General features: G+C 46.6%; 1 protein-coding gene across 1 annotated transcript in view; it reads right to left on the minus strand.

Annotated features, from left to right (window-relative positions):
• Window positions 1-12,879, minus strand: part of ripk4 (receptor-interacting serine-threonine kinase 4) — a 56,967-nt gene that overhangs the window by 38,620 nt on the left and 5,468 nt on the right. The gene's annotated exons all lie outside the window — the stretch shown is intronic.

Genomic DNA, 12,879 nt, shown 5'->3' on the forward strand with positions numbered 1-12,879 from the left:
CATGTACTGGAATTAAAAAGGAATTGACTAGGTGGTATTGCACATGGATTAGTACTGGGGATTCAAGTATTCAGCACACAGGGATAGGGAAAAAGGAACAATCCAGAGTAAAAATAATTGATTGGTAGAGGGCCAATTTCAATAGTGTGGGAAAGGATTTGAACGGACCAAAACAAATCAGAAACAAAGATTGACAGGCAGAACTGTAATAGAACAATGGGTTGCCTTTAAAGAGGAGATGGTTCAGGTATAATCAAAGGTGCATTCCACAAAGGCAGAAATATAAGGCAAACAGAGACGGAGCTCCCTGGATTACAAAAGAAATTGAGTGTAAGAAAAAGCAGAAAAAGTGTAGGTGTGACTTGTTGGTAACAGAAGTGAGAACCGGGCTGAATTATAGAAAGTTCAGAGCGGAAGTGAAGAAGTAAGACAAGCAAAGAGAGAGCATGAGAAGAGGCTGGCAGCTAAGATAAAAGAGGAATCCAAAAGTTTTGTATCAGCATCTAAATGGTAATTGAAAGAGTGGGGCTAATTAGGAGTCAGGATGTAGATTTACGTATGTGAGGCAGAGGAAATGGCTGAGCTAGGGAATTAATATTTTGTACATGTCTTTACCAAGGAAGAACATGCTGCCAAAGTCACAGTGAAAAAGGAGGCAGTTGAGACACTGGCTGAACAAAAAATTGATCAAGAGTAGATATTAGAAAAATTAAAGTTGGTAAGTCACCAGGACATGATTGGATCCATCTAAGGACACGGAACAGAAGGTGGAAATTACAGAAGCACTGGCCCTAACTTTCCAATCCTTGTTAGATACGGGATGGTGCCAGAGAGTGGGAGAATTGCAAATATTACACCAGTGTTTAAGAAAGAATAAACCCAACAGCTACAGGCCAGTCATTTCAACCTCAAAGGTGGGAAAGCTTCTGGCAATGATAAATCTGAACAAAATTAACAGTCCCTTGGACATTAGGAAAAAGCAGCATGGATTTGTTAATCATGATTAACCAACAGGAGGTAAAAAAAGTTTGACAAATGTAATGCGATCGATGTGGTGTAAATGAATTTTCAAAAGGCAGTTAATGAAGTGTCATCTAACAAGCCTGTCGGCAAAGTTAAAGCCCATGGAATAACAAGAATAGTGGCAGCGTGGATATGAATTTGGTGAGCGTCAGGAACCAGACTGGAGAGAACTGAAGAGTGGTGTTCCCTACTAGTTGGCATTAGGACCATTGAGTTTCCCAAGCTATATTAATGACCAGAGTTTGAGCGTATATAGCACCGTTTGGAAATTTGCAGATGACCCAAAACTTGGAAGTATTGTGAACTGCGTAGTGGATAGTGATAGATTTCAAGAGGACACAGATGGGCTAGTGGAATGTCCAGACATGTTTCAGATGTAATTCAATGCAGAAAAGTGTGAAGTGATACATTTTGGTAGGAGAAGCAATTAAAATGAAAGAAAGCATTCTTATAGAGTCCCTACAGTGCAGAAGGAGGCCATTTGGCCCATCGGGTCTGCACTGACCACAATCTCACCTAGCCCTATCCCCAGAAGCTCACTTGACCCTGCTAATCCCCCTGACACGAAGGGGCAATTTAGCATTGCCAATCCACCTAACCCGCACATCTTTGGAGTGTGGGAGGAAACCGGAGCACCCAAAGGAAACCCATGCAGACACGGGGAGAACGTGCAAACTCCACACAGACAGTGACCTGTGGCCCGAATTGAACCCGGGTCCCTGGTGCGGTGAGGCAGCAGTGCTCACCACTGTGCCGCCCCAAGGGGCGTGAGAGACCTGGGGATATACATGCACAAATCACTAAGGATGGCAGGTTGAGAAATGCATTTGAGATCCTGGTTTTTATAAATAGAGGCAGAGAGTACAATGCTAAAAGGTTGTGACGAACGTTCATAAGGCATGGGGCACTGCATCCAATTCTAGGCACCATACTTCATGGTGGATGTGAAGCCTTTGAGAGGGTGCAGAAAAGACTTGAGAATGTTTCAAAGGATGAGGGAATTATGTTTTTCTTACTTATTCATGGGATGCGGATGTGGGCATCGCTGGCTGGGCCAGCATTTATTGCCCATTCCGGAGTGCATTTAAGAATGAATCACATTGTGGATCTGGAGTCATATACAGGGCAGACCAGGTAAGGACCACACTTTGGCGTCTGTTTGGGTACACCAAGGGAGAATTTAGCATGGCCAATGCACCTAACCAGCACATCTTTCAGACTGTGGCAGGAAACTGGATCACCCAGAGAAAACCCACGCAGACACGGGGAGAACGTGCAGACTCCACACAGACAGTGACCCGACTCAGGAATCGAACTCAGATCCCTGGCACTGTGAGGCAGCAGTGCTAACCACTGTGCCACCCACTGCGTAGTTATGGAGTAACCCTTCTCATCGACAGAAGGGTCAAGAACCAGAGGACACCATTGTTAAGGCAAAAGCACCGAAGGAAACAGGAGTAAAAATGGTTTCATAAAACACCACAATGAGCAGTTAAAATTTGGAATGGACTGCTTGGCAGTACGGTGCAGACAGATTCAATTGTGGCTTTGAGGAGAGTATTGGATAATTAGCTGAAGATTAGGTCTGTAGAAAAAAGGTAAGGGGAGCGGGACAACATGGCTTGCTCTTCGGAAGAGTATGGACATGATGGGCCGAATATCCTCACTTATTGTAACCATTCTATGTTAACTAATAACTTAGATAACAATAGAAAGCTATATATCCATGTTTACCAATGACACAAGGTTGGTGGTACAATAAGTAGCATAGAGAAGAAACACTTGTACATGAGAGGAAGTGGGCAATACTGTGGCAGATGCATTTAAATGCCGGCAAGTTGGAGTTCTGTTTTTTTAAAACAAGGAAATATATTAGAGTGGCCCATAACTTCCTTAAATCTGTATCCTTCTGTTACCCATTATTCTGCCGCTGTGAACACTACAATTCATGATATTTAATACCTCCATCAACTTTCCCCTTCACCTCCTCAGAGAGCAAAGCTAGATTCTCCATTCTCTCGGTCCCACTGCGATAATCACCTCCACAACCAGCAACCTGACCTCCTTCCTCAAGCACATTTCGCCAAATTGGAAACAAAAGCTGGGGCCTGGAGTTATTTAGAAAAGGTTTGGCCTAACTTTCTACCTTTTGTATTCTACGCCTGTTCACAAAGTCAAAGATCCTGCATACTTTCTTTTTTTAAAAAAACTGCCTGTACTGCTACATTCAAAATCTCAGAATTTCTCAGAAGACTTGAGGAAATTTGGCATGTCAGCTACGACTCTCACCAACTCTTACAGATGCACCATAGAAAGCTCCGCCCCAAGACCGCAAGGAGCTACAAAAGGTCGTGATTGTAGCCCAATCCATCACAAAAACCAGCCTCCCACCCATTGACTCTGTCTACACTTCCCGCTGCCTCGGCAAAGCAGCCAGCATAATTAAGGACCCCACGCACCCCGGACATTCTCTCTTCCACCTGCTCCCTTCGGGAAAAAGATACAAAAGTCTGAGGTCACGTACCAATGGACTCAAGAACAGCTTCTTCCCTGCTGCTGTCAGACTTTTGAACGGACCTACCTTGCATTAAGTTGATCTTTCTCTACACCCTAGCTATGACTGTAACACTACATTCTGCACTCTCCCGTTTCCTTCTCTATGAACGGTACGTTTTGTCTGTATAGCGCACAAGAAACAATACTTTTCACTGCATGTTAATACATGTGACAATAATAAATCAAATCTTCATCGTTACACCCCTAATTCTGTGTTGCGCCAGCCCTTTAAAAAAAATTTTAGCAATCATTTTGATTTCTTTCTTGCACTATCATTTCGAATCCCTTTATCATTTTCAAAGTTTGTCGATTAGAATCCGATTGCACCATTAGCCACAATTGGATCAGCTGAGATTTCCCAAATTGTTGGTTGAGCAAGGTTACAGAAATAGGGAGGGGCAAGGACATGGAGCTGCGTAAACAACAACTGGAATTTTAAAAATCAAGGTGTTGCTTAACCGGGAAACATAGATATATATATATATTTTAAAAACACCCCCAGGCAGGTCACAGAATTGTAATGGAACAAGAATTGACACTGCACCGAAAGGAGGAGATATTTGGAGGTTGGCTAAACACTGGGTCAAAGCGATGGGGTTTGAAAGAGTATTTAAAAAGGGCGGGGTGGAGAGGCTGACAGGTTGCAAGCTCTTTTTCAGTTCAATGAGGTATTGTTTTGAGTTGTATTCATTATCTTTGAAGTTGCTAGTTTTTCTCGGATTTGTGTGTAGGCACATATAAAGTATATTTATTAATTACAAGTAAGGCTTACATTAACACTGCAATGAAGTTACTATGAGATGCCCCTTGTCTCCACAATCCGGCATCTTCGGGTGAATGCACCTAACCAGCACATCTTTCAGAATGTGGGAGAAAACCGGAGGAACCCACGCAGACACGGGGAGAACGTGCAAACTCCACACGGGCAGTGACCCAAGCCAGGAATCGAACCCGGGTCCCTGATGCTGTGAAGCAGCAGTGCTAACCACTGTGCCACCCGTGCTGTGTGGTATTCTGTCTTGCCCCGTGGCCTGGCTGCACTCTGTGGCTCCAGATGGTGCAAGCAAAGTAAGCCTGGAGAGTTACTGCAACGTATCGTGCAAGTGGTGCATGCCTCAGTGCTGGAGGAGAGGCTGGAGACGGGACATGGGTTGGCACTGCCCGGCCTTCTGCCAATTATGGTGCTGCATCCTTAATGTCCACCTGAACAGAGGTCCCAACTCCTCCAGTGGACAATCTCTCTAACAATCCAGTTTTCCAATCATACTGGCAGCCATTGCAACACTCCCACGATTACCCTCAACACCAGTGTCCTGCCAGGCTGCATCCTCAGCCCCTTACTATACACATTATACACTTATGACTGTGTGGCCAAATTCTGCTCCAACGGGAAGTGTGGACAGTGTCAATGGATGGGAGGCTTGTTTGCGTGGTGGATTAGACTTCGTTCATGACCCTTTGTAGCTTCTTGTGATTTTGGTCAGAACAGGAGCCATATCAAACCGAGATGCATCGTAAAAGGATGCTTTCTATTTTATTTATTTATGCCCCAAGTAGGCTTACATTAACACTGCAATGAAGTTACTATGAAAATTCCCCTCGTCACCACACCCTGGCACCTGTTCAGGTACACTGAGGGAGAATTTAGCATGACCAATGCACCGAACCAGCATGTTTTTTGGACTGTGGGAGGAAACCAGAGCACGTGGAGGAAACCCACGTAGACACAGGGAGAATGTGCAAACTCCACACAGACAGTGAACCAAGCTGGGAATAGAGCCCGGGTGCCTGGCGCTGTGAGGCAGCCGTGCTGACCATGGTGCATCTGCAAACGTTGGTGAGAATCATAGAGGACGTGCCGAATTTCTTTAGCCCCTGAGAAAGTAGAGGCATTGGTGGGCTTTCTAAACTATAGCATCAGCATGTGGGGGTCCAGGACAGGTTGTTGGTGATCTGGACACCTAGAAACTTAAAGCTCTCAACCATTTCCACTTCATCCCTGTTGATGTAGACAGGAAGAGTTTTAACAACACCAGGTTAAAGTCCAACAGGTTTATTTGGTAGCAAATACCATCAGCTTTCGGAGCGCTGCTCTTTCGTCAGATGGAGTGGAAATCTGCTCTCAAACAGGGCACAGAGACACAAAATCAAGTTACAGAATGCTGATTGATGTAGACAGGGCCATCTTCTTCCACTACACTCCCTGATGTCGATGACAATCTCCTTTATTTTGTTGACATTGAGGGAGAGATTATTGTCACCGTAGCAGTTCACCAGATTCTCCATCTCATTCCTGTACACTGTTTCGTCATTGTTTGAGATCCGACCCACTTCGGTGGTGCTGTCAGCAAACTTGAAAATCGAGTTGGAGGGGAATTTGGCCACACAGTCATAGGTGTATGAGGAGTATAGCACGGGGCTGAGGACACAGCCTTGTGGGGCACCGGTGTTGAGGATAATCGTGGCGGGCATAATCATAGAATCATGCGGCGCAGAAAAAGCCCATCAGGTCCGCACCAACAATAGCTACCACTCTAAAGGTGGGGAGGGTGGGGAGGGAGGGTGGGGGGTGTGGTAAGAGGGTCATTGATCTGAAACGTGGACTGGAATTTTCCAGCCCCTTCCCACAGCAAGTTTTCCCCACTGCAGAAGTGGCTCACCACCGGCAAGATCTTCTGGTCCTCCCAACATTGATGGCATTTTGTGTGGCTCACCCAACCCTGCGCCGGACAACCTGCAAGCCCGGGGGGGGGGGTCAACTTCTGTGGGAAGGGCTAGAAATTTCAGTCCATTTACATTGATTGTCCCACCAGAGATGGCGTGTTTGTCCACAGATCTCTGAAGGTAGAAGGACATGTTAGTAGGGTGGTGAAAAGTCATGTGGGACACTTGCCTTTATCAATCGAGGCATTGATTACAGAAGCTGATGGTATTTGCTACCAAATAAACCTGTTGGACTTTAACCTGGTGTTGTTAAACTTCTTACTTTGATTACAGAAGCAGGGAAGTCATGTTGCAGTTGCATAGAACTTGGTGAGGCCACAGCTAGAATACTGTGTGCAGTTCTGGTCACCACATTATCGGAACAATGTGATTGCACTGGAGGGGGTGCAGAGGAGATTCACCAGGATGCTGCCTAGGATAGAACATTTATGTTATGAAGAGAGGCTGGGTAGGCTTGGTTTGTTTTCGTTAAAGCAGAAGACTGATTATGAGAGACATGGGCAGAGTGGATAAGGAGCAGCTGTTCCCCTTAGTTGAAGGGTCAGTTACGAGGAGACATAGGTTCAAGGTGAAGGACAGGAGGTTTAGGGGGGACGCGAGGAAGAATTTTTTTACCCAGAGGGTGGTGACAGTCTGGAATGCGCTGCCTGGGAGGGTGGTAAAGGGTTGCCTCACATCCTTCAAAAAGTACCTGGATGAGCACTTGGCACGTCATAACATTCAAGGCAATGGGCCAAGTGCTGGCAGATAATGTGTCGGCGCGGACTCTGGGCCTCTTCTGCACTGTACAATTCTACGAGATGCTGCCGGACCGGTTGGATACTTCTAGTACTTTGTTTTTATTTCTGATTTCCAGCATATTTCACTTTTGCTTCAGCACTGATGGTCTGAAGGATGTTATGAGTCACTGATCAGACAACAGATTTAGGGGAACCGGCAGAAGTACAGACACAATCATCACTCGGCATCTCTATGTGTCATTCTCACTGTGCGTGTTAATTTAACTTCCTCACACTGCTCGAGTTCAGTAACCCCACCTAGGCAACACATCATCTGTCCGAATATTGCAGAGTCTGCTTAATAGTCCAGTTGGACAAGGCACAGCCCAGACCATTCAGCAATTTTCTTTGGGTTCAGGGAGACTATTTACAATACACCTTACAAATTGATCTGAAACCCTGTTGTCACGTAAACACAACTATTTCTTCCCAGGATGTGGGCATTGCTACGCATCCCTAACTGCTCTCAAAAGGTGGAGCCACCTTATCGTACAGTGCAGTAAGAGACCATTCAACCCATCGAGTCTCCACTGGCTCTCACCCAGGCTTACCCCCTAACCCCACGCATTTACCCCACTAATCCCCCGAACATGGGACACTAAGGGTCAATTCAGAATGGCCAATCAACCTAACCAGCACGTCTTTTGAACTGTGGGAGGAAACCAGAGCACCCGAAGGAAACCCACACAGACATGGGGAGAACATGCAAACTCCACACAGGCAGTGATCCAAGACTGGAATTGCAACCCAGGTCCCTGGCGCTGTGAGGCAGCAGTGCTAACCACTGTGCCACCTTCTTGAGTACAACTGACTGGCTTGCCAGCTGGAACCACATGCAGGTCAGACAAGGCAAGGGCAGCAGATTTCCTTCCCTAAACGACATTGGTAACCCAGATGGGTCCAGCAGATTCATACCTACCCATTACCGACAGTGGCTTTTTATTCTGGACGCAATTAATGAATCAAATTTAAATCCCCCCAGCTGCCCCAGTGAGATTTGAACCCAGATTATGAGTCCCGGCTTTGGCTGACTAGTCCAATAATAAAGCCACAATGCTACTATACCCCTGGATTGGTGAAATCATTCTGAATCATTGTATCCTACAGTACAGAAGGAGGCCATCCTGCCCATCGAGTCTGCCCCAACCACAATCCCACTCAGGCCCTATCCCCATAATCCCATGCATTTACCCAACTAATCACCCTGACACTAAGTGCCAATTTAGCACGGGCAATCCACCTAACCCGCACATCTTTTGAGTGTGGGAGGAAACCCACGTGGACACGGGGAGAACGTGCAAACCCCACACAGGCAGTGACCCAAGCTGGGAATTGAAGCCGGGTCCCTGGAGCTGTGAGGCAGCAGTGCGAACCACTGTGCCACCCTCTAAAATGTGGCCACGGAAACAAGCAGTATTCTGTGATTCCAGATTTTTATTGAATTCAAATTTCATCGTCTGCCAGAGTGGGACTTGGGCCCCTGATCTTGCCCTATGTCTCTGGGTTATTAGTCTAGTGACAATGCCCCCTCACCACTGCCTCCCCCAACTGGAGGAAACAGGCTGCTCCGAGTGGGTGACATACTTTGGAAAGTTAGTGAAGAACATTACATGGGAAGTTAATGGTAAATCACTGTGGTGAACCATAGTTGGTTACCACTATGAGTGCTGAGCCATGGATGGTCAGCACTATGGGTATTTGTAGATATGTTGCTGTAGTTACTGTTGGTGTTAGGGTTGGGCTGTTCTACCTGTTGATATTGTTCTGTGGTACACTCCAGTTGGCTCCGCCTACCAGGAGAAGTATAAAGGTCACTGCACTGCCTGGTGACCCTTTAGTCTGGGATTGTATTGTATATAGTGTGCTCCATTCTTGTCAGTAATAAAAGCCTTTATTTCCCGGGTACAATCTAGCCTCCCGAGTGATTTAATCGCGCATCAATCACGAAGATGCCTTATCCATTATGCTAGCAAAATTCAGGATGTAAGGTGGGGGAGTCTAAAACTAGAGGGCATAGGTTTAAGGTGAGGGGGGGGGTGGGGGGGGAGAGATACGAAAGTGTCCAGAGGGGCAATTCTTTCACAGAGAGGGTGGTAAGTGTCTGGAACAAGCTGCCAGAGTAGTAGTAGAGGGGGGTACAATTTTGGCTTTTAAGAAGTATTTAGACAGTTACATGGGTACGATGGGTATAGAGGGATATGGGCCAAATGTGGGCAATTGGGACTAGCTTAGTGGTTACAAAAAAAAAAGGGGCGGCATGGACAAGTTGGGCCGAAGGGCCTGTTTCCATGCTGTAAACCTCTCTGACTCTAAGCATCCCAGGCTGAGAGTTAGCCAAACAATTGAAACTAAATGTCTAAAAGAACTGTCAGTCAACGCAGAGCACAACTCACAGGGTGCTTGTATTCAAATTGAATGAGTTGGCCATTCCCTCAAACAGCTGACCTGTGGTGAGCATAATCTTAACTCCTGAAAGATATGGGGTTGGGTTCGAAAGGAAGGTTTAACTTTAAACCAGGACCCGACAAGCCTCGACCCGTCCACTTCCAGATTGTGTCGAGGGAACCTTATTTACTTGGAAACCACCATATCAAAACAAGCTGGGCTGTTTTCCGTGAGTGATTGTGATCTTTGACAATGAACAAAACAGTGCGAAGGGCTGGGATCTTCCACCCTAGAGTCTAAGTTCAGAGACGGATGGTCTCCACTGGGGAAGTGGGAGGGAAGATGGAGGACACGTGACTTTGCACTGCTGAGCTCAGGGTGGCACAGTGGTTAACTCTGCTGCCTCACAACACCAGGGACCCGGGTTCGATTCCCGGCTCGGCTCACTGTCCGTGCGGAATCTGCACATTCTCCCCGTGTCTGCGTGGGTTTCTTCCGGGTGCTCCAGTTTCCTCCCACAGTCCGAAAGACGTGCTGGTTAGGTGCATTGGCCGTACTAATTTTTCCCTCAGTGTACCCTAGCAAGCACTGGAGTGTGGCGACTAGGGGATTTTCACAGTGTAATGTGCCACAGTGATTAGCACTGCTGCCTCACAACGCCAGGGACCCGGGTTCGATTCCCGGCTTGGGTCACTGTCTGTGCGGAGTCTGCACGTTCTCCCCACGTCTGCATGGGTTTCCTCCGGGTGCTCCTGTTTCCTCCTGCAGTCTGAAAGACGTGCTGGTTAGGTGGATGGTCCATGCTAAATTGTCCCTTCGTGTCAGGGAATCAGAAGGGTAAATACATGGGGCTACAGGGATAGGGCCTGGGTGGGATTGTGGTGGGTGCAGACTCGATGGGCCGAATGGCCTCCTTCTGCACTGTAGGGAGTCTCTGATTCCCTCTCACCAATTGCATACCACTTAGGTACAATCATAAACGGGAATGCTCTAATTTCACACTGCCGGGGGGGGGGGGGGGGGGACTTAACTTAGAGGAGAAACTTAATTCAAGTGAGCTGGCCTTTTAATGAGCATTAATGAGATGACAATGGGTATAAAAAAAACCTATCAACATTGCTCAGGGGAAAACGTGACCTGCCTTTAAAGTCCTGAGAACATAATTGCTGAAGTCCAACTCATCTGAAAACTGAATTTTGGTGTCTCACCAAATTAAGTTCCCCCAGCCGCCAATCTCCCTGCCACTGGTGAGACCTGAGGATTAAATCGAGCGTAGGGAAATCTCGATGTGGAGATGCCGGCGTGGGACTGGGGTGGGCACGGTAAGAAGTCTCACAACACCCGGCTGGAAGTCCAACAGGTTTATTTGGAATCACGAGCTTTCTGAGCGCTGCTCCTTCATCAGATGAGTCGCTCCGATAGCTCGTGATTCCAAATAAACCTGTTGGACTTCCAGCCGGGTGTTGTGAGACTTCTTACTGTAGCATAAGGAAAGGCATTTAGATCGCACTTTTCATGACTTTGAGACATCCCAAAGCACTTTACAGCTAATTAAGTACTTTTTGAAGTGTGGTTATTGTTGTAATGCAAGACAAACAAGTCAATTTTCACCCAGCAAGTTCCCACAATGCGATAATAACCAGATAATCTCTGCAATTGTTCCCAAAATTTCCCTCAGCACCCTTGGTCGCATCCATCCAGACTCACTCTCATTCAGGTGACACAGTGGTTAGCACTGCTGCCTCACAGTACCAGGGACCCGGGTTCAATTCCCAGTTTGGGTCACTGTCTGTGCGGAGTCTGCACATTCTCCCCGTGCCTGCGTGGGTTTCCTCCCACAGTCCAAAAGACATGCTGGTTAGATGCATTGGCCATGCTAAATTCTCCCACAGTATACCTAAACAGGTGCCGGAGCATGGGTAACTAGAGGATTTTCACAGTAACTTCATTGCAGTGTTAGTGTAAGCCTACTTGTGACACTAATAAATAAACTTTTTTATTACATCGAGACTTGACTGGCTGGTCTCCCACATTTTACCCTTTGTAAACTTGATGCTACCCAAAATTCAGCTCCCTGTATCTCCCGCACCGAGTCCCATTCCCCAATCACACACCCACTATGCTCACCGACCTGCCTTGGCTCCCAGGCAAATCAACATCTTGATTTTAAAATACTCATCCTTCTTTTCAATGGCCTCATCCTTCCCCTACCTGTCACCTCCTCCAGCCCCACAACCCTGTGGGATATCTGCTCTCCTCTAACTCGGGCTTCTCGAGCACCCCAATTTTAAATCGCTTCACCATTGGTGGCCGTGACTTCAGTCGCCCAGGCCCCATGCAAGCTCTGGAATTCCCACCCTACACCTCTATACCCCTTTCCTCCTTGAACACACTCCTTAAAACCTACCACTTGGACCAAGTTTAGGTTGTCTGAGCCAAGATGCCCATGTGGCTTGGTGCTATAATTTACAATGCCCCTGTGAAGCACCGTGGGACATTTCATCACATTAAAGATGAGATGCAAATAAAAAGTTGTTGAGGTACCTACTTGAACCTCAGCCAATACGCCAGCAACTTCCTCATTTAGCTTTGACAAAGCCCTCTTTGTTGGTAAACATCGACGCAATTTAATTGTTTAGGACATCAGCCCAGCCCTCTTGCTGCCACTAGATCTCCATTTTGGTCCAGTTAACACCTATAACCAGGTCAAGCAGTCGGCATAATTAAGGACCCCGGACATTCTCTCTTCCACCTTCTTCCTTAGGGAAAAGGATACAAATGCCTGAGGACACGGATCAAACGAATCAAGAACAGCTTTTTCCCCCATTTGCCTTCAGACTTTTGAATGGACCTACCTTGCGTTAAGTTGATCTTTCTCGACACCCTAGCTATGACTGTATCACTAAATTCTACACTCTCTCCTTTCCCTCTCTATGAATGGTATGCTTTGTCTGTATAGCACGCAAGAAATAATACTTTTCACTGTATGTTAATATATGTGACAATAATAAATCAAATCAAATCAGATCAAAACCTTGACCTTGGCATTATCAGCATCTCAATCTGGTGAACTGAGTTAACAATCCCTTCATGTCTTGGATATAATTTGCCCCGAACAGCTAGCTGTCAGCTGATCAAAAGCTTGAGCAAATTTGAAAGAAGCTTCTTCTTTGGGGGCAGTGAGAAATGGGGGGAGGTCCAGGGAATTAATTCCAGAGCAAAAGAACCTGGGCAGCTTAATACTGCGACAGTGGAACTCAGGGCAAAAAGGCAGGCCCCAAGTCCCATAAAGTTGAGAAGACCCTGAGGAACGTTCACCCCTTCCTTGGGGGTCTTCAGAATTTAGCTATTATATTCAAATCCCTCACCCCTCCCTAGCTCTGCAACCTCCGACAACCCGCATAGAAACCCT

This window comes from Mustelus asterias, chromosome 17, assembly GCF_964213995.1.
Source record: "Mustelus asterias chromosome 17, sMusAst1.hap1.1, whole genome shotgun sequence".
In the NCBI taxonomy this organism is placed as follows: domain Eukaryota; kingdom Metazoa; phylum Chordata; class Chondrichthyes; order Carcharhiniformes; family Triakidae; genus Mustelus; species Mustelus asterias.